Source organism: Ceratotherium simum, chromosome 17 (genome assembly GCF_057802395.1).
Source record: "Ceratotherium simum simum isolate JZ-2026a chromosome 17, ASM5780239v1, whole genome shotgun sequence".
In the NCBI taxonomy this organism is placed as follows: domain Eukaryota; kingdom Metazoa; phylum Chordata; class Mammalia; order Perissodactyla; family Rhinocerotidae; genus Ceratotherium; species Ceratotherium simum.
Window position 1 is genome coordinate 22377574 of NC_141916.1, and position 19176 is coordinate 22396749.

The 19176-nt window shown below is 38.4% G+C and overlaps 1 long non-coding RNA gene across 1 annotated transcript in view; it reads left to right on the plus strand.

Annotated features, from left to right (window-relative positions):
- Positions 1–19040, plus strand: part of LOC147914751 (uncharacterized) — an 86020-nt gene extending 66980 nt beyond the window's left edge. Inside the window, exons 3-4 of the long non-coding RNA XR_015554955.1 lie at positions 1693–13024; positions 13391–19040. This is a non-coding gene — a long non-coding RNA (uncharacterized LOC147914751). The remainder of the gene's footprint in view (positions 1–1692; positions 13025–13390) is intronic.
- The last annotated feature ends 136 nt before the right edge of the window (positions 19041–19176 follow it).

Consider the following 19176-nt stretch of genomic DNA (forward strand, 5'->3'; position numbering starts at 1 on the left):
TATTTACCCACTCTTGAATTTTTGGAAATTAATTCCATTTTTATAGTCAAGGAGAAAAGTCACGAAAAAAATTTTTTTTCATCTTTAGGCCTGTATAATATACTAGAAATTTTAATTTAGGTGAATCAAAATATCTGATATGATACAATTCACATCAGTGGTATGTAATTTATGCAAAAGTCATTTTGAGAAAATATTAATTTTTTTCACTTTGCTGGCAGATTGTTAATGTAAAACTGGTATAAAGAAAAGAAGTTGGTTTATGTTTCGGAAGCTAAGTAACTCATTGAATCAGCTACTGCTGAATCTAATTATTTCTTTTAAATAAAACATAAAACTATGTTTCTCCACTTTTAGTGGAGTTTTCTTTTAGAAAAAGTGAAATCTACTTGTTTCCTTTATATTACTTTCTATTTACTAATTACTTGCACAAACATTGAAATAGCTAAAGATTTAATTTGCATATCCAGCTACATTGAAATAAGGCTGCACGAGTCAAGTTTTACACCACATCTGTAAACTAGGATTTTCTGGGGAGTTACATTTGTCCTTGTAATAAAACAGATTAAGAGTAATGATACAGTGCCTATTCCTACAGCTGAAGAAAATGAGCCTCGGCAGCCCTAATCTTGCCCATGTTCACATAGCAGGTCTTGGAGTCCAGACTCAAACTTTTTCGCTACACATCAAATATCCTTTCCATAGTGCTCTTCCTCTCACTTGGCATCATCTACATAATTAGAAACACTCAAGTGTGTTTTCTCACCTACCCAGAAAATTTCCTCAATTGTTACCTTCGCATATTATTTTAGTAGGAAATTATTTCTTATAAAATTCACATGTGGCTTTTAATTTCATGGCATCCTTTTCCTGATTTAAGCAATTAATGTATGTTTGAAAAAAGTAAATTCTTCCATAGTCCTGTGTGGGGGGAAGCAGAAATGATGAGTCTCCTATGATATAAATCAACAGTCTAATTGTGAAAAAATAGATGCACTCATTCATAAGTGTCACAAAACACTCCAAACTGAATAGGAAGGAATATCTGAATGGAACTGATAACAGCCAAGCCTGAAGAGGAAGCAGAGCAGCCCATTACAAGCTATTGAAAAGTTCCACAGAAAAAAACGTGACATACGGCAGGAAATTCCTGACCAGTAGTGTAATCTCTTACATAAATGTGTTGGCAGATAAGTGGATTTTTATGCTTTTGCTTACAGCCGCGGCTTATTGCCCCCTTAGATGTGTCACCTTGTACGTGTATTATAACTTCACTCTAACTCTATTTAATAGTATGATTCCATTAACTGTAGGTTCATCTTAATCCCCTCAAAATACTCTTGGCCCTTTGCCCAAAAGTGAGAGAAGGGGTTACTAACTAAAATGCCAAAAGAAACTTGCTATAAGTTAGTCCCAGGAAAAGCATTTCTATGGAGGATTCAATAGAGAAATACTCTAATTTACTGTGATCGTATATAAGGAATTAGGCAGTGGAAATTTTAAAGTACTGATTAAGGCTACAGCTATAGAAATATAAACACGGCCCCAAGAGGAAAGAGCTAAAAAGTCAATGAAATAAATATGTATTGAACTCCAGGGATATGTTGAATACCGACCTAGACATTTTACTTACCTTATCTCATTTAATTTTTATAACAATACTGGGAAATGACTATTATTCTCATCCTACAGATCAGAAAACTGAGTTTCTAAAAGATGAAGTTATATAATCCACGCCCTCCCACCTCCTCGGAAGACCTGGCGTTAGTAACTCCTGGCTTGACCACTTTCTGCCCACACAGCCCTGGGCGAGTCACTGAACTCTGTGAGCCCCGCTTTCCTCTCTTGTAAAAGGAGAGCGATGAAACCCGCCTCACCACCTCACAAGGATACCTCGAATCCACTGCATAAACTGCAGAACAAAAGGTTACTGCTGTCAACAGAAACAAAGAGTTAAAATAAAGAGAGAAAGTGATGGGAATTGATTTCCAACCTGTTTTCTGGGACACTTTGTTTTCAAATGCTTGATTATGTAATACTGAGCTGTGTTTCCAGGCAAGGTCTTTCAGGTTGAGTGTTAATGAATCATTTCCTTCATAAAAGATATGCTGGGTAGGTCAGGTTCCCACCCTGCCTTATCTTAACAATCCATACATTGCAGGTAAGCAAACAGTACAGTGTATTGTTGAGAATTTCACTTATAAGAGTCTAAGATTCCCTCTCTGTAGGTATTTCCAGCACAAAACACAGGGACTGTTGGGCCATTGACCTACTGACACTGAGTCTACAATGACAAGTTCTGTGCCAGCAAAGTGAGAGGCAAGAGGAGGAAATCCAGTGTTTTCAATTTTTTTGTCACCTAAACTCGGTTTTCAAATGTGGATCTACAACATAAAAAAGAGATAATAAAAGCAATATTTTATTAGAATATTTTATCGGTTCAAATTTGTTACATGTATTTATTATAAGATTAATAAATGAGAACAATGAGTTTTAAGGAACACAAAAAATTTGAAATTGAAGGTAATTCATGATCGTGATACAAATCTTAACCTTGATATCCAAATATTTCATTTTATTGTTTTGTTTTCACTAAATTGAGATGTCTGATTCACAAGCTATTGCATATGAGAACAGTTTTTGTTGGTTGATTGTTTTGTTTTGTTTTTATGTCGATCACGGGTTTGGATGTTTTGTCTGTGTTCATATTTAACAGCTTATATTGCTTTCAATTAAGCAGTTAGCCAGAGAGACTTTGTTTGAAAAAGTGCACATAAATAAGTTAACCCAGCCATACAACTTAGCATCACCATAATTTAATACTGTTCTGGAGGTATGTGCAGATAAAATGATTCCTTAGCTGGAGAACTCACGAGAATCTGCTGAAAAAGTAAAATAAACAATGAAAGAATCCTGAATGGTAAAAAACATAGCATGGAAAAATCAATAGTCTTCATACATACAAACAACAACCAGAAGATATAACAGAAGGAATCACTCTATTTACTAAAAACAAAAAGATAAAAATTCCTCGAGATAAATGTAATAGTTATTTTTAAAAAGACTGAAACAAATGGAAAGGCATATCATGTTTTGGTTTAAAATACTCTGCATCTTGAGATGTCAATTCTTTCAAAGTTAATTTATAAATATTGGGCATCCCACTCCCAGAATTATTATAGGATTTTTTTTTTTTCAAACTAAACAAGTTGATTTTAAAGTTCCTGCATAAAACTAAATAAGCAATAAGATCCAGGAAAAAGTATCTAGGGAAAAATAAAAAGAAGAATGAAGAAGGACTGCGGTACCAATTATTAAAACTGGAGAGAGAGCAAGAAGGAAGGGAGGGAGGGAAGGAGAGAGGAAATGTAAACCTATATAATTGCTTCTGTCTGCATCGAGCATCTCACAAGAAACTGGCTGCATTGGTTGGCTCTGTGGAATAGAATCAGATGCCTTTTGTACCATTTTAAAATTTTATATCGCATGTATAATCCATTCAAAAATAAATAAATAAAATAATTTTAACATATAGACATTAATCAGATAAGTGAAGATTGTAATTATTTTCTGCTCTATAAAATTCAGGGAAGCATATCAATTGCATCTGAATATCTGAAATCCATTTATGTATATTAGGTTTACAGTCTTAATCAGGGATTAGTTGTACCCTTGTCATAGTAAATAGCTTCTAATGTGGTATATTCTGAAAACTTCATCCTAGAATCTAGGACAGTCAAGGCTTCCAAAACCATTTAACATTAACACATAACATTCGGTTAATCATTGAAAAAAAGAAGAAGAAGAAAAGAAAGAGAAAGAAGGGAACCAGTTTCCATACCTGCTACCTAAGAAATACATTAAAATAAAATTTTTAATACAAATATATTTATTACCTTTCCCCTCCTCTCCACCTCACTGGTATACAAATGTTATAAATTTAATAGAATAAATGAGCAATTATCTAATGAACAGTTCTTAGTCTTAAATTTCATCATAATTTCAATGATACTAGGAGGCAGAAAACACACTAAAACCCTTAATATTATCCCTGGTACATAGAAGCACTCAATAAATATTTGTTGAATAAACACTAACTACTAGAGATACTTGGTAAGTTATCTTTTGAGACCCTATTGCCAGTAAATGGATTTTAAAATTATGCTAATTGGGATTTTTTTAAAGAGTAATATTATTTTTTAAACTCAATTTTGAAATGTTGAAGTCATAGGAATCAGGACTGAAACAGTTTCAATACAAAAGTAACCAGAAAAGAAAACAAAGCCATATTTTTCATAAATATAGCAAAAGTATTCTCATTGTTCTCCTATGGCCATTTGATCATGCAAGATCCCCAAAATGTATTATTATAAAAAGACACATCATTCCTTGCAGCATTATAATAGTAGTAGCAAATGTCTGAAAACAATCTAACTACCCATCAATAGAGGACTGGTTTTGAACAAACTCTGGTACATTTATGTAATGGAATATTATGTAGCCATGTAAAAGAATAAAGTGGATCTGTATATGCTATGTGGAACAACCAAGATATCCCGTTAACTTTTTTAAGAGCACAGAACTGAACAAGGAGCAATAGAGCCCACCTTACACGGGGTTCTCAAGTCCGTGTGTGAGGCTGGAATTGTACACAATCCAAATGTCCCTCGTAGAACCCTTGGAGCAATGCGAGTTTGGAGGCTCACAAACCCTCTCTCAGGAAATCCTGCACAGTGCTGGTGTTTCCTTTGGCACTAAAGGCATTTCTAGTTCTTCAGTTGCACATCAGATGAAGCTGGCTTCCATTTAGTGGCCATGCTGTGTGACACGTACAGTCTTTAAAAGCTAGCCTCTCTTCAGCCATAAAAGAAAAGGAAATCCTGCCATATACGACAACATGGATGAAGCTTGAGGGCATTATACTAAAGTGAAATAAGCCAGTCACAGAGGGACAAATAATGCATGAGTCCACTTATATGAGGTATCTAAAAGAGTCAAACTCACAGAAGCAAAGAATAGAAAGGTGGTTGCCAGAAGCAGAGGGGGAGAAGAAAAGGAGGAGTTGCTAATCAACAGGTATCAAGTTTCAGTTACACAAGATGAGTAAGTTCTAGAGATCTGCTGTTCAACATTGTGCCTATAGATAACAATATCGTCCAGTACACTCTAAATTTGTGAAGAGGGTAGATCTCAGGTTAAGTGTTCTCACCACAGTAAAACAAAAATAAAAAGCAAGCCTCATGCTCGGCTCAGGGCTGTGCACACGCTGAGAGTGAGTCCAGCTGAAGGATCAGGGGATTGGTGTGTCCCTCTCCTGCTCGCCCATTGATCGCCAGCACTGATTCTCTTTTGCTTTGGTTTCTTTCCTTTGGTCTTTTTACTATTTTTGTTTTGCCAGGTATATGAAGTTGATTTTTTTTTTCACTTCAGATATTTGAAGTTGATTCGAGTCGAATTCACTTCTGGCACACCTCCTTTGTACAACTCTCCCACTTGTGTAAAATAATTCAATAAAAGTACCCATACCACACATATACTTACCTACACATAGACTATCCAGAGGGATACTCAAGAAATGGGGAATGCAAGTTACTTTTGCCAAGAAGGACCGGTGACCTGGAGAACTGGGGTCAGAAGGACACTTTTCACTCTGTAATATTTTTGTATTATTTGAACATTTCACCATGTGTATGCATTACTTTTTTAAAAACCTACAAGTGCAAGTACTATGTTTAAAAACGCACAAAATATTTAATAGTTTAAGAAGATGTCCCACATATCTATGGACAGCTAATCTTTAACAAAGGAGCCAAGAACATACAATGGGGAAAAGAAAGTCTCTTCAACAAATGGTGTTGGGAAAACTGGATAGCCACATGCAAAAAAATGAAAGTAGACCCTTACCTTACACCATACACAAAAATTAACTCCAAATGGATTAAAGACTTGAATGTAAGACCTGAAACTGTGAAACTTCTAGAAGAAAACATAGGCAGTACGCTCTTCGACATCGGTCTTAGCAACATATTTTCAAACACCATGTCTGACCGGGCAAGAGAAACAATAGAAAAAATAAACAAATGGGACTACATCAAACTAAAAAGCTTCTGCACAGCAAAGGAAACCATCAACAAAACGAAAAACAACCTAACAATTGGGAGAAGATATTTGCAAACCATACATCTGATAAGGGCTTAATCTCCAAAATATATAAAGAACTCATGCATCTCAACAACAAAAAAACTACCAACCCAATTAAAAAATGGGCAAAAGACCTGAACAGACATTTCTCCAAAGAAGATATACAGATGGCCAACAGACACATGAAAAGATGTTCAAAATCACTAACTATCAGGGAAATGCAAATCAAAACTACAATGAGATATCACCTCACACCCGTCAGAATGGCTATAATTAACAAGACAGGAAACAACATGTGTTGGAGAGGATGTGGAGAGAGGGGAACTCTCATACACTGCTTGTGGGAGTGCAAACTGGTGCAGCCACTATGGAAAACAGTATGGAGATTCCTCAAAAAATCAAGGATAGAACTACCATATGATCCAGCTATTCCACTGCTGGGTATTTATCCAAAAAACTTGAAAACACCAATTTGTAAAGGTACATGCACCCCTGTGTTCATTGCAGCGTTATTCACAATAGCCAAGACTTGGAAGCAACCTAAGTGCCCATCAAGGGACGAATGGACAAAGAAGATGTGGTATATATACACGATGGAATACTACTCAGCCATAAGAAACGATGAAATCCAGGCATTTTGACAACCTGGATGGACATTGAGGGTATAATGCAAAGTGAAATAAGTCAGAGGGAGAAGGTCAAATACTGTATGATTTCCTTCATTAAGTAGTAGATAATAACAACAATAAACAAACACATAGGGACAGAGATTGGATTGGTGGTTACCAGAGGGGAAGGAGGGAGGGAGGAGGGTGAAAGGGATAATTCGGTACATGTGTGTGGTGATGGGTTGTAATTAGTATTTTGGTGGTGAACATGATGTAATCTATGCAGAAATAGAAGTATAATGATGTCCACCTGAAATTTATACAATGTTATAAACCAATGTTACTGCAATAAACAAAAAATTAAAAAAAAAAAAAGAACAAGATGTAAGTGTAGACTGAATACCTATTAACCTCCTGCTAATAATGACTTACTCCTTCTCTATCTCAGTTCTTAACTTTGGGGGGCTCATAGACTCTTCGAAAATTTGATAAAAACTAAAACCCTTCCCCTAGTAGAATACAGACAGATACACACACATAAACCCGCAAAGATCATGAACACTAGATGTTAAGCTGTTATACTACAACATCTATTTGTGGGATTCTTGCCAAAATGTTTAACCTGAATCTATTCATGAAGATACAATCAGATAAATCCAACATATGGGACATTCTGCAATATAACCAGCCTAAACTCCAAAAATTCAGTGTCATGAAACAAAGCAAAACAAAAACATAAATCCAAAGAGACTAAGAGACACAACTAAATGCAACGTTTGAACCTTGATCAAATCGTGAATTGGGGAGAAAAAATCTATAAAAGACATATTTGGGGAAACTATGAAAATTTGAATATGGATTCTATATTAGATGATATTATGGAATTACAGTTTATTTTAAGGGTGTGATCATGCCTGTTAATGACTGAGGGGTGAAATGTCGTGAGGTCTGTAACTTTTATAGTCCAAAAAAATACACACACAATGCAAATGAACGCGACAGAATGTTAACAATTGGTAAGTCTACGTAAAGGGTATATGGGTACCCCTTGTACTATTTTTCTAACTTTTCTATAAGTCTGAAATTTTTCAATATAAAAAATTGAAGGGAAAAAACTCCCTTCACTCTCCTATAATTCTAACACAGCACCTCCACCAAATTTCCCCCTCCCTCCTACTTACCCATTTGGCTTTCCATCTCCATCTTTCTTGCTGAAATGAATTGTTAGTATTGTTCGAGAAAGCTAGCACTTGATTCGTTTCTTCCAAAAATATTATGAAGCACAGACAGTGTCTCAGCCTGACCCTGTGCTTCCTTTGCCTTTGTCTCTCTTGGCTAACCTGTGAGCTTGGTGAGGTCAGGAACCATGCTTTTATCATCTTTATAACCCCAGGGTTGAAAGACAGTAAAGGAAGGCAATAAACACGAACTGAATTGAGCCTTTGGACCAGTTCACTGATCTTTACGACCTATTGTGTTACTCTTTAGCAAAGCGGGTAGCAGATTACATGGGAGGATGAAAAAAATGCTGAAACCAAACCACTAAAATCAAATTCCAGGCCTGCCTCTCCCACAAGATGGATAAAAAGAGTCTTGCTTATAGTAGCTTTGTGCCATATTAGCGAGAGTATGGAAATACAAAGCATGGCCCCGAGTAGAATAAAGTTAAGGTTTTTGCACTGCCATCTGTGCTTGCTGCTGGCTTCATCCAACGTCCACCTGCTCCCGTTTTATTCTCTAATACTACGCTGACAGCGTTCTCGGCGATGATGCAGAGCCTGCCACTGGCAACACAGCACCATCTTCCTTTAGAGTAAATAAAACTATTTCAAGCAAATTGGAAACTAAATGAGAGAAAGTGCCACAGATGGAAGACACTGGGAAGCCAAGGGGATTGTGCATTGCTCATCGTCCCCACGGTCCAGGAGTGGAGGCGACTCTGAAGTGCTGGCAGTGGACCTGAGCTGACTAGCACCACGTGTATGCAGAACAAGCCAACTGAACTGTACTCGTCTTTGGGAATAAGAAGCAGCTTCTGTGATCTCCATGACAACAAAAATCAGATCTATCCATCGTGATCAGTGTTTCACTTTCTAAAAAATGTTTCCTCTTAACTCTCCTCATTGCCCATTATTTTTCCTTCTCTCTTTTCCTGTACCTTCTTTTCTCTTCAGAGATGTCTCTAGAAAGGAAACAGGTGACCCTCAACCAACTGACACTTCAATTCTGCAGAACTGTCTGAAATAAAGTTATCCTGTGTACAGTAAGGTTTAGGAGACCTAATGCAGTCTCTTTATTAAAGTTATGATGATTGGTAAAAACAGAATTAAATTTAAATAAAAGTATGCTAAAAAGTATCATGAATGGCAAAAGTAGGCCTGATAACTTTTTCTTTCTAGAGTGAAAGAATCTAGAACTAACGTTATGTTGCCTGCCTTTAGAAAATTGTTATTCTTTTCACAACCAATTATTCTCTTATTTCCCATTCTCCTGCTTTCTTTCATCAGAGGAGAATGAAAGAAGAAAGAAAGGTTTATGAAAACAGAAAATGGAAAGCCATTTCTTTTAAAGCAGGGCTCAAGTAAGAGCTCGTCCCGTTGAAATCACGGGAAGATTATATTTAGCTGTGCAGTAGGTCTACCCCAGCATAGCTCTGCATAAAATACATATACTCCCCCCAAACTGATGTGGGACCTGTTGCATAATGACCCCTCATTCCCCAGTTGGCCCTCCCTCCTACACTCCTCTCCCAAACCCCACTATCATCTCTTCTGGGCCTGGGAGATCAGATATTCAGATGTACCATCTCCAGCTCCCGGTAGTATAGGAACTCTTGACCTGGCTAAAGAAGGAAAAATAGTGACACGCTTTTCACTGCCTAATAGTGTCAGCCTCCACCTCTTTCTGATTTGAGAGCCCAATGAAATCCATTCTCTTGATTAAGCTTTATTTATTTATTTATTTATTTTATTTATTTTTGTGAGGAAGATCAGCCCTGAGCTAACATCCATGCTAATCCTCCTCTTTTTGCTGAGGAAGACCGGCTCTGAGCTAACGTCTATTGCCATTGATTAAGCTTTAAAAAAAAATTAAATGAAGGTGTCAGTAGCTAGGGTAAGGGCAGAGCACACGGGGAAGAGACAGGGTTGGGAAGGGGAGAAATAATTGGTGATGTAAATACATTCCTTATCCTAGCCCCGTCTTTTTTATCTTCAGGTCCTTTCTTCTGCATCTTTCTGCCCTCTCTCTTTTTTTCTCTCCCTTTCAACCCCTTCCACACCCTATGCTGGTGTCAATTAGTGACTGCCAAAGAAGCCCAACTTGCTAACATTATTTCTGCCTCCTGGAGTCAAGACTATGAGCTCCCTTCTCCTTTTCACTCATTGAAAGGTTATCGGCCAGCAAGAAGGTTTAGCCCAAATTACTACACAGGGATCCACTAGCTCTATGTGCTCTGATGTCACTGAGCAGTGCTCTGTCCTGGCTCAGTGCAAATGAAGAGAAAGAAACCTTGTCCTTGCCTGCAAGAAGCCTCTGCACCAACAGAGGAAAACAAACATGCAAACTACCAAATCTAATGCAAGGGAGAATCACAGAGACAGGAACACAGAAGGAAAAGAGATTAAATACCAATGAGTGGTGACTTCACCATCCCCTATCAGGAGATCATTCTGCAGAGAAATTTTTTTCTAAAAACACTTAAAAAGACAAGACTGCAAAATCAAGATTTATTGGATGTCACGCAAAGAAACCTTCAACTTCAAATAGCATCTCTCCTCCCAAATTTTTGCAAGGGGTGGGAAGTTGCACGGTACAGATGCCTATTCTTTAGCAGGAAATGAGCTGAATAGATGGAAGACCAGAGTAACTGCTTGTAAGTGTTATGTTTCTGCCATTGGTGACTCATACTCAAGAATAGCACATGTTTTCCCTCTCCTGCAAGATGCCACAAATGAAGCTTCATAAACTGACGAGGGTTGTGCAGACAAGCCGAGCGCCCAGGTCTATTCAACATGAAAGGAGCAGGAGGGGCAGGTATCTAACTGGTAGGTTATCTCCCTTCCCTCCTTCTAGTTATCCAGGGAATTAAGCAAGTTCATAGAAACTGGATACGGGTGAATGACCTAATTAAACATTTTTCTAGAGTTAGGCAGCTATGACCCATGGAAAGGGCAACCCCATTGGGAGAAGGCAGGAATGCAGCAGGGAGACGAGTGCCAATCAGAGTCAGCATCTGAGGCCCCTGAGGCCCCGACTATAAATAACCACTTGTCCCCACGTTGCTGTCACCTCTTTTCATAGTTGGAGTCAGATTCCTGGCCAAAGGCTAAACCTCAGTCCACAGCCTCCTTTCCCACAAAGCAACCCCAAATGCAACATGGGAGAGGGCTGCTGACAACCAGCAAAGGCTTGGAGGCAGGTGCCTCTGGTTCAATTCCTGCCTTCCATTTCCCAGCTTTTTGGATCTCTGAGCCCTTGCTTCTTCACCTGAAAAATGGGGACAATGATGATGATGCTAATAACTAACAGTCATAATATAGGCCCTGTGCTAAGGGCTTTACATGCATTCTTCATTTAATCTTCAGAAAAAAACTTCAAGGCGGTATTAATAATAATTATTATTATAAGTAATACTTTCTCCTTTACAGATGAGGAAATTGCAATTCCTAGAGGAGTTACCCAAGGTCTAACCTCATTGCCCGAACTCTTGATGCCTCATACTATTGTAATAATACCTGTCTAAGCAGGGTATTGAAAGAGTTAACATTAATGGCTATGGACACCAATTAATGCTATTATTACTTTCACTGCTATTGTTTTTGTTGCTTTTCTCTCTCCCCAGATGCTGGGAGTTCTGACGTCTGTTAAGCACAAATCATCAGTCCATACAGTGGCAAGTGGAAACCCATGTCTTGGGGACATTTTTGAGTACCAAATAACAAAATTGATATACCTTTTAGATGTTTCATTGTTAAAATATATCTGTTGAGGATGAACGAGAGATCAAAAGACAAGGAAATGGGATTCAGTACCAATATTTCAACTTACTACCTAAAATGATCTCCAATGATTATGTTTTTAAAAGTTCAAAATAACAAAATATAAGCTACATTGTTCTTACACGTTTCACTTAGATTTCCTAAGTTAAAATTTATGTATCATATGCTAACTTTTGACTATTCAAACTGCACTTTTGCTCCGTTCTTATCTTCTAATTCACTTCTCATTGTCATGAAATAACTATGATCAATGTTTAAATCTCTGACATGCTAAAATGCCAATCAGATTAAACATAGCAAGCATTTGACATACACCTGGAGACTTTCCTAAGTAAAATAAAATTATTATTGCATTTCATCACTTCCTTCCCATTGCCAACTAATGTCCCCACGTCTGAAAGGGTCATTTTCAAGCTACACATCTATTTATAATAGTCTGTTCACTGTCTTCCTTCCTCTGGCACATTGTCTGTGACCTTGACTGTCTCAGGACTGATAAAATAGTGCCACCAACATATGTTTATGAAGGTCTAGACGTCGTGTAAGAGATTTTGTAGTTATTAAAGGCAATAAAGAGTGACAAGGATAGTTCTATACTACAATACTGCCTGTCAAGAGAAAAATGTCACCCTTACCGTAAAGTACCGGGAGGCATAATTAGGAGGTGGAAAAGGGAATGATTTCCTGGGCACAGTGATGAGAGGGCTGGGGTAAAACATGGCAGCAATGGAAGGTGCCTTCTCTCCAACATGCCTGAGTGGAACCTCGGTCCACATCAAAGGGTCCAGGTAATAGTGATGATTCCGTGTCCGAACGTAGAGCACCAAAGAAGGCCAGGTTAGGAGCACTCGTGAAGAGATGCTGGCAGGAATTCCTGTGAGGAATTGAGAGATCTGAATTTTCTGACTTTTCCTAATAGTATCAATATGAAAACTAAAATAATGAATCCTCCCAGGGAACCAACTAAGAATATTAAAGGAATTTAAACTTCCCAGTTCCTGAATGCTCATACCCATAAGCACACATCCATACACCCCACACAGCTATAAATAAGTCCCGCCTGAAAGTCTCTTTCCTTTTCATGTTTCTCCATAAAATCTGGTAGGATCTCCTCCCTTTTGTTCTACCTTTTATCCTTGTCATTTCTGTGTGTCAGGAACAGGAGGTAAAGGAAGATACAAATAAACTGGGCTCCAGATTCCTGCTCAGTTAACTGCCTCCCTGGAAAAGTCTGCTTTCCTGGGACCAAAGAGAACGTGACCCCGTGACCCAAAGGTAAGTCTATGTGGCACTTCAGGGCCCTCTCTGCAAAATGGGGAGTCTAGTGTCTCCCCACCCATGCTTCCAGATCAAACATTTTATGATTCTGGGATACGTGGCTTAGATGAGAAGAGTCTCAGCAGTGGCCCCACACAGCCTCTCTCCAGGTCCTCGGCCCCTTCTCGTGGTGGGGCAGAGCCTGAGCAGCTGCAAAGGCCTGGAGCTAGGAGGGTGACACCACTCCCTCTCCTCAGGGTTAGCAGTGGCTTCAAAGATGGAGCAGCTTTTTCCCAAGTGACTTTTTTCACTTTACAGAAAAATCACATCTTCCTCACATTTACTATCAGATCATTCACCTGTCTGCACCAACTCTCATTCCAGCTCCTCGACTTCTCAACGTGTAACCTCTCTGAGCCTCAGTTTCCTCGTCTGTAAAAGGAAGGTAGCCACGGTATCGATTGCTGTTGTGTGGATTAAATTGGTTAATGTATGGAAGGTGCTTAACACAGTCCCTGGAACATAGTAAGTACCAGGTCATTGCTATTGTTTGTATTATTATTACTGGTAGTAGTAGGGTCCCAACACTGTTATCCTTCCCTCCCTTATATTAAGTCTGGGGTGACTAGTTCAGATTCCCACTTTAAGAGTCTTTGCTAGGGGACGGACTTAGGACAAAGCCTACTGCCAGTGCTCCGGGAAGTTTACCGGAAGATTTTCATTTTCTCTTGACAGGAGGCACTGTATGTTGAACGTGTCCTTGTCACCTCTATAGTATTAATAACTACCAAATGTGACTAGAGAACCATAAACATGTCAGTGATTTGATTCCATGGGTTTACGTCATGATTGAAATAGTCAAGGTCACAAACAATGGGATAAAGGAAGACAGCAGCTCCATGATACCAAGCCAAATTTTCTGCAACTTTGCTGTAATGTGTACTTTTTAGGATTTTAGAGTCCTATGTAATGTCTGTGTTTGATGGATTAATTCCTCCTTGGCAACATTTTGTATTTTTAATAACATCCCAGTTTATAGATTGAATCAGAGTGATAACAGTGAATGGCAGAAAAATAACGGTATAAAAACTTCCAAAACCTGAACCTCTTCTCTCAGAATGAGGTCCAGAGCTGTGGCAAATAGACTGGCACACTGCTCGCTTCTTCTGCCCATAGTTTCTAGTAATACTCAAAGGCTGTGGCTTTGAAATGGTATTTTACCTAAGGTTAAAAAAAAAAAAAGATAATAGATGCAATCATCTAAATCTGTTTTTTGCCCATCCAATATTTGAAATCTTTGTAAGCTCTAAAATGACGATATGTTCCAATCACTGAAGGTTTTATTTAATGGGATCCTATAATTTCAACACATCATAAACTAATTTGTCCTTGTTTACCTGAAATCTAGAGGAACATCCTGGCACTAGCCAAAGTAGATGCAGACATAGACTGATTTACTTAACACTGTGCACATTCTTCATGGGAGTGGGGGAGATGTGCTCAGAAATGAGTAATGAAAAATCAGAATAATATTACAATATATGATTTTCTTAAAAATTAATTATATCCTTGCCTTGGTGTGAATGGAGTAGAAGAGTCAGAAGACAAAGTCTCCCTGGTGGTAGATTGACCCAGAGGCAACTCTGTTCTCAACCCATCATCCCCACTGAAGGAATCCAGACAATTCCCTATGGATGGTGAGGGAGGATCATGTCCTACCATTACCTCAAACCAACCAACCCAAAACCCACAAGACCGTGCAATCGGTTCTGCACTCAAGTCCAAGCGATGTAATCCATCTCATAGAGTGATGTAATCCTTCTGTACAACATTCAAAGTGTGGTGGGGAATTGAGAGTGGCATCCCTAGACTAGTTAACTCATTCCTAGTACAAACTATGGGAGTGGGGCTCAATCTCTTACTTTTGGGAGCCTCATATGGCCACCCCATTGGTGGCCAGTGAGTGACTCCCCCTTGCCGCTCTTGCATACATTCTCTCCCTGAACTTTCTACTCCTCTGGTGTCCTGGCCAATAAGGTGGGTTTTCATTTATACTCATTATCTATTCCACTTGGTTCTGCTGCTAGATAGGGAAGATTCAGATGTCTGTGGGTGGAGGTGGTGGGGGAAGAGTCCCTCACAATGACCTGGTCTCTGGGTGAGACCACCTTACATTGCAAAGGTTAATCTCCTGCTAGTATAATTTTCCTACCTTATTAAGCTAAAAGAAGGTAATTTCTTTCCTAGCTTTGAGTTATATTTCAGATAGCTGCCTTCAGTTACCATACTATCCTAGATAAAGTAGCTGCCCCAACCCACCCTATCTCATTAATTAGATTTATTTTATTCTTGGCATTTAACATTAGGTAAAATTTATATGAACTTTTTTACATTCTAATTGTCTCTCTCCACCTCTTCCCCCTGTCCCCAACTCTACTAGAATGTAAGTTCCATGGGTATATGGGCATCACCTCTCTTAGGATATTCACTGCTTTATACCCAATTACTATAAAGGTGCCTAGCACAAGGTAATAAGTTCCAGACCTTAATTTCCCATTGTTTATTGGTTTTAGCACACAGGCACTTCAATGACAACTTGAAAAAAACTGAATTCTGGAGACATGTTTCCAGACAACCTGTTCTTCTTCCTTTCTACCATTCTCCCCAGCTAGAAAATTCAGTCATTCTGGAATTAACTTCTGCCTCTTCTCCTTTCTCCAACTTCCCACATTCCTATCTTCTTTCACCATTTCCTCCTCCTTCCCCTGCACCCATCTCGCCCCCTCCCCCCTGCCCCCTGCACCCCTTCACCACATCTAATTGGCTTCCAACTCAAGCCAATTCTTCCTCCTCAGTCATCCCTCCTTCCCATCTGTAAGTATTATCACTTCTCTGAAGCCTTTCCTTACACTGCAGTCAGCAGCTGTCATCTCTGTGCATCACACCATTGTGTCTCTTGATTCAATCAGTGCTTGTTAGGTCCATTTAGGGTCTCACACTTTCTCAAGAAACTAAGAAAAATCATGGGCCCAAGGAAATCTATATGCACTCAAACCTTTACATAAAACCTTTAAACTCTTTACTGTAACATGCATCATGGTATTTTGTTATAACTATTTATTTATACACTTGTCTCCCTCACTAGAATGTAAGCAGTTCTAGGACAAGTTTTATCATGTTTTATCTTTTTCCTTTAATCTCTTTGTGTGTAGCACTGTGCTTAATATGTACAAGGTACTACAAAATATCAACAGACTGACCAACTGTCTAGCATGACAGATTAATATAACATCTTTCAAATAGCAATCTTGAGTAACACCTTCACAATTTTTGCCATATCTGCTACAACTTATCATTTACTTACCATTTGTGGTAGATTGTTTGCAAAATTATTGCCAAAGATTCTTTCCACTTCTGAACACACGTGCCACTAACCTCCCTAAAAGATGTGAAGTGTATTTCTCCTCCCCTTGAATCTAGACTTGTCTTCTCACTCGCTTTGACCGACAAAATGGGGCAGGAGTGATGCTTTGTGACTGCCAAGTCTAGGCCTTAGAGACTTTGCAGCTTTCTTCTTCACTCTCTTGGGATCCATCCAATATAAAAAAGCCCAGACTACTGAATGATGAGAGACCACATGGAGAGAGAGAGGCTCAGCCAGTTGCAGCCATTCTGGCCTCTCCAGCTGGGCTGCCAGACATATAAATGAAGTCATCTTGGACCTTCTAGTCCCAGCCACACTCTCAAGCCACAGGAATAACTCCAGAAGACATCACATGGAGAAGAAGAATTGCCCAGCTGAGCCCAGCCAACCCATAGAATCTTAATGTCATTGTTTTTTAAACCAATAAGTTTTGGGGTAGTTTGTTACACAGCAATAGATAACTGATGCACTGCTTTTTTTTTTTAAATCAACTCTTTTTGTTTTAACTTAAGTATATGTTAAAAGAAATTTTTTGTCACTTCCCATAAATAGAAAATTAGTATCACTTTTCATAAAACTAAACACAATGAAAGAAAAACAAAGCAACGTCATTTACTTCTATCCAGATACTGCTGCCTACAGAAGCCTCTATATTAGTTCCAAAGGGAGATCTCCAAATGTCAGAGGTGTTAAAGATACACCAGAAGTAAACTGGAACTCTCTCCTTGGTGTAAGCTGGACCAAAAGAAAATGGAATTAAAATAACATGCTCATTCTGAAATGTGATATTATTTAGTGCTCTAACACCAAAAATCACGACCTTGCAGCTCTTGATAGTAATTAGTAATACAGGTGGTAAACAGCTCTGGCAAAAACTGTGAAGAAGTTACTCAAATGACCGACATTTGGAAGATGCTCTATTAACCTAACACCTAGACATTGAGACAGGCAGCAGGCAACCAACATTTTTAGTGCCTTCTACACAACACCACAATGCTAAACAGAGAGAGATTTGGATAAAAGATAAAACATAATGCAATCCTGTCCTATAAATGCTTATATTCTAGTAGAGGAGACAGGTATATAAATAAATAGTTATAACACATTAACCAGGGTAAATGTACCTGTATTAGATTTAAACTACAAAGCCCATGGACTCAGAGTCCAAGTCCCTGACATTGTGTGTGGAACTTTGAGAGTAGATGGCTATTTCTGAGCCCATAACTTTCATCAGATTCTCAAAGGAGTCAGAGGAACACATTCCATAATTTAGGAAACACTGGATTAAATAATGAGTAATATTGTGCTTGGTTCAATTGTTTCTACCTCAAGACTTTTCCAGATTGCCTAGACATTCTTTTTCAGTTTATAATTTTGAAATCAAAACTCTGACCTCTCTTTCCTCTTTATGGCTTGACACCTTTATCACATAGCTACACGAAGGTTCTCTTAAATTCCCTGATGACCAGACTCCCTAAAGATCTCTACCACGTTTTAAACTCTTTGAAGCTAGAGACATGTCATATAACTTCCTGCCTTCTATTATCAGTAAACATCTGTTAAACGAAGAATAAACCTCCTAGAACTCTTGCAGGAAGTTTTTCCTGCTGTCTAGGACTGATTAAAAACGTATTTTCTATTGCTCAGACTATGAACACTGAATGTGTATCTAATTTGAAATGTGTACATGATAAAATATTTGGGAGAAAAAGCACCAAGTTCTTCCCACAATGTGTTCTATGTGTATATTCATGAATGTCTGCCTGGACTGGCATTTTATGTCTATCCCTGTTTAGGTCAATGCGGAATATTTCAAATGGTGTGGGGACCGCGTTTATTTACATACTGCATAAAGCAGCCATTGCAATGTTATTCACACACGGGGCCCCTGGGCCTCTCCTAGGCATGAAAGTGCAGCCGTTGAGTTATGTTTTTCTCAGTGTTTCTTCTTTTATCCTATTCCTCCAACATAGCAATTTTGTTTCTCTCTGGAACTTAAATTCAGTGGAAAATATAGACCTGTAAAATTTTAGTACTTTCATCATCAGAATTTTTTTTTTTATTTTTTAGCCATGTTGTCAACTGAGTGAGCTGAAGTCTCCTCTGTTCAAAGTTCTTGAAGGTTTGACATTTAAATTTATTCTAAAATAGTTTTTGCACGAAAAACCAAGAAAGGGAGGATTGTGGTTTGTACCTTGGCATGGAATTTTATATGAGTGGGAGAGAGACAGAGTGTGGCGTTGAAGCTGTCTGCAGGATGTACTGGCACTGCTCAGGGATGGAGTGGCCGAGCGTCCCAACAAGCACATAATTCATATGATGAATTCTAGCTTTTGCCTAACCCTCCACCCCCACCCTCCCCACACATGACCAACATATATGGAAATGTTAGTAAAGCCATCATCCCATTCTCTTCAAAATGATCAATTCCCCTCATACCCACGCCCTAGCTTTTCCACAAAGGAAGGGGGCCTTCAGGGCAAGAAGTTGCAAAAGGCAGCAAATCAAAGTAAGAACCCCCCAAAACTTTCCATAAGAGGATAGAATTAAAGGTCTTTCATTCCAAGATGTTTTCTAGTGGGTGTGCTTCTGAACCATAGGAGCACCAGTGGTAAGGCTCTGAAAACATTTTACTTATATATATATATATATATATATATATATATATATATATATAATTTTATTTATATATATGCATACATATGTGTGTATATTACATGCATACATATATGTGTGTGTATATATA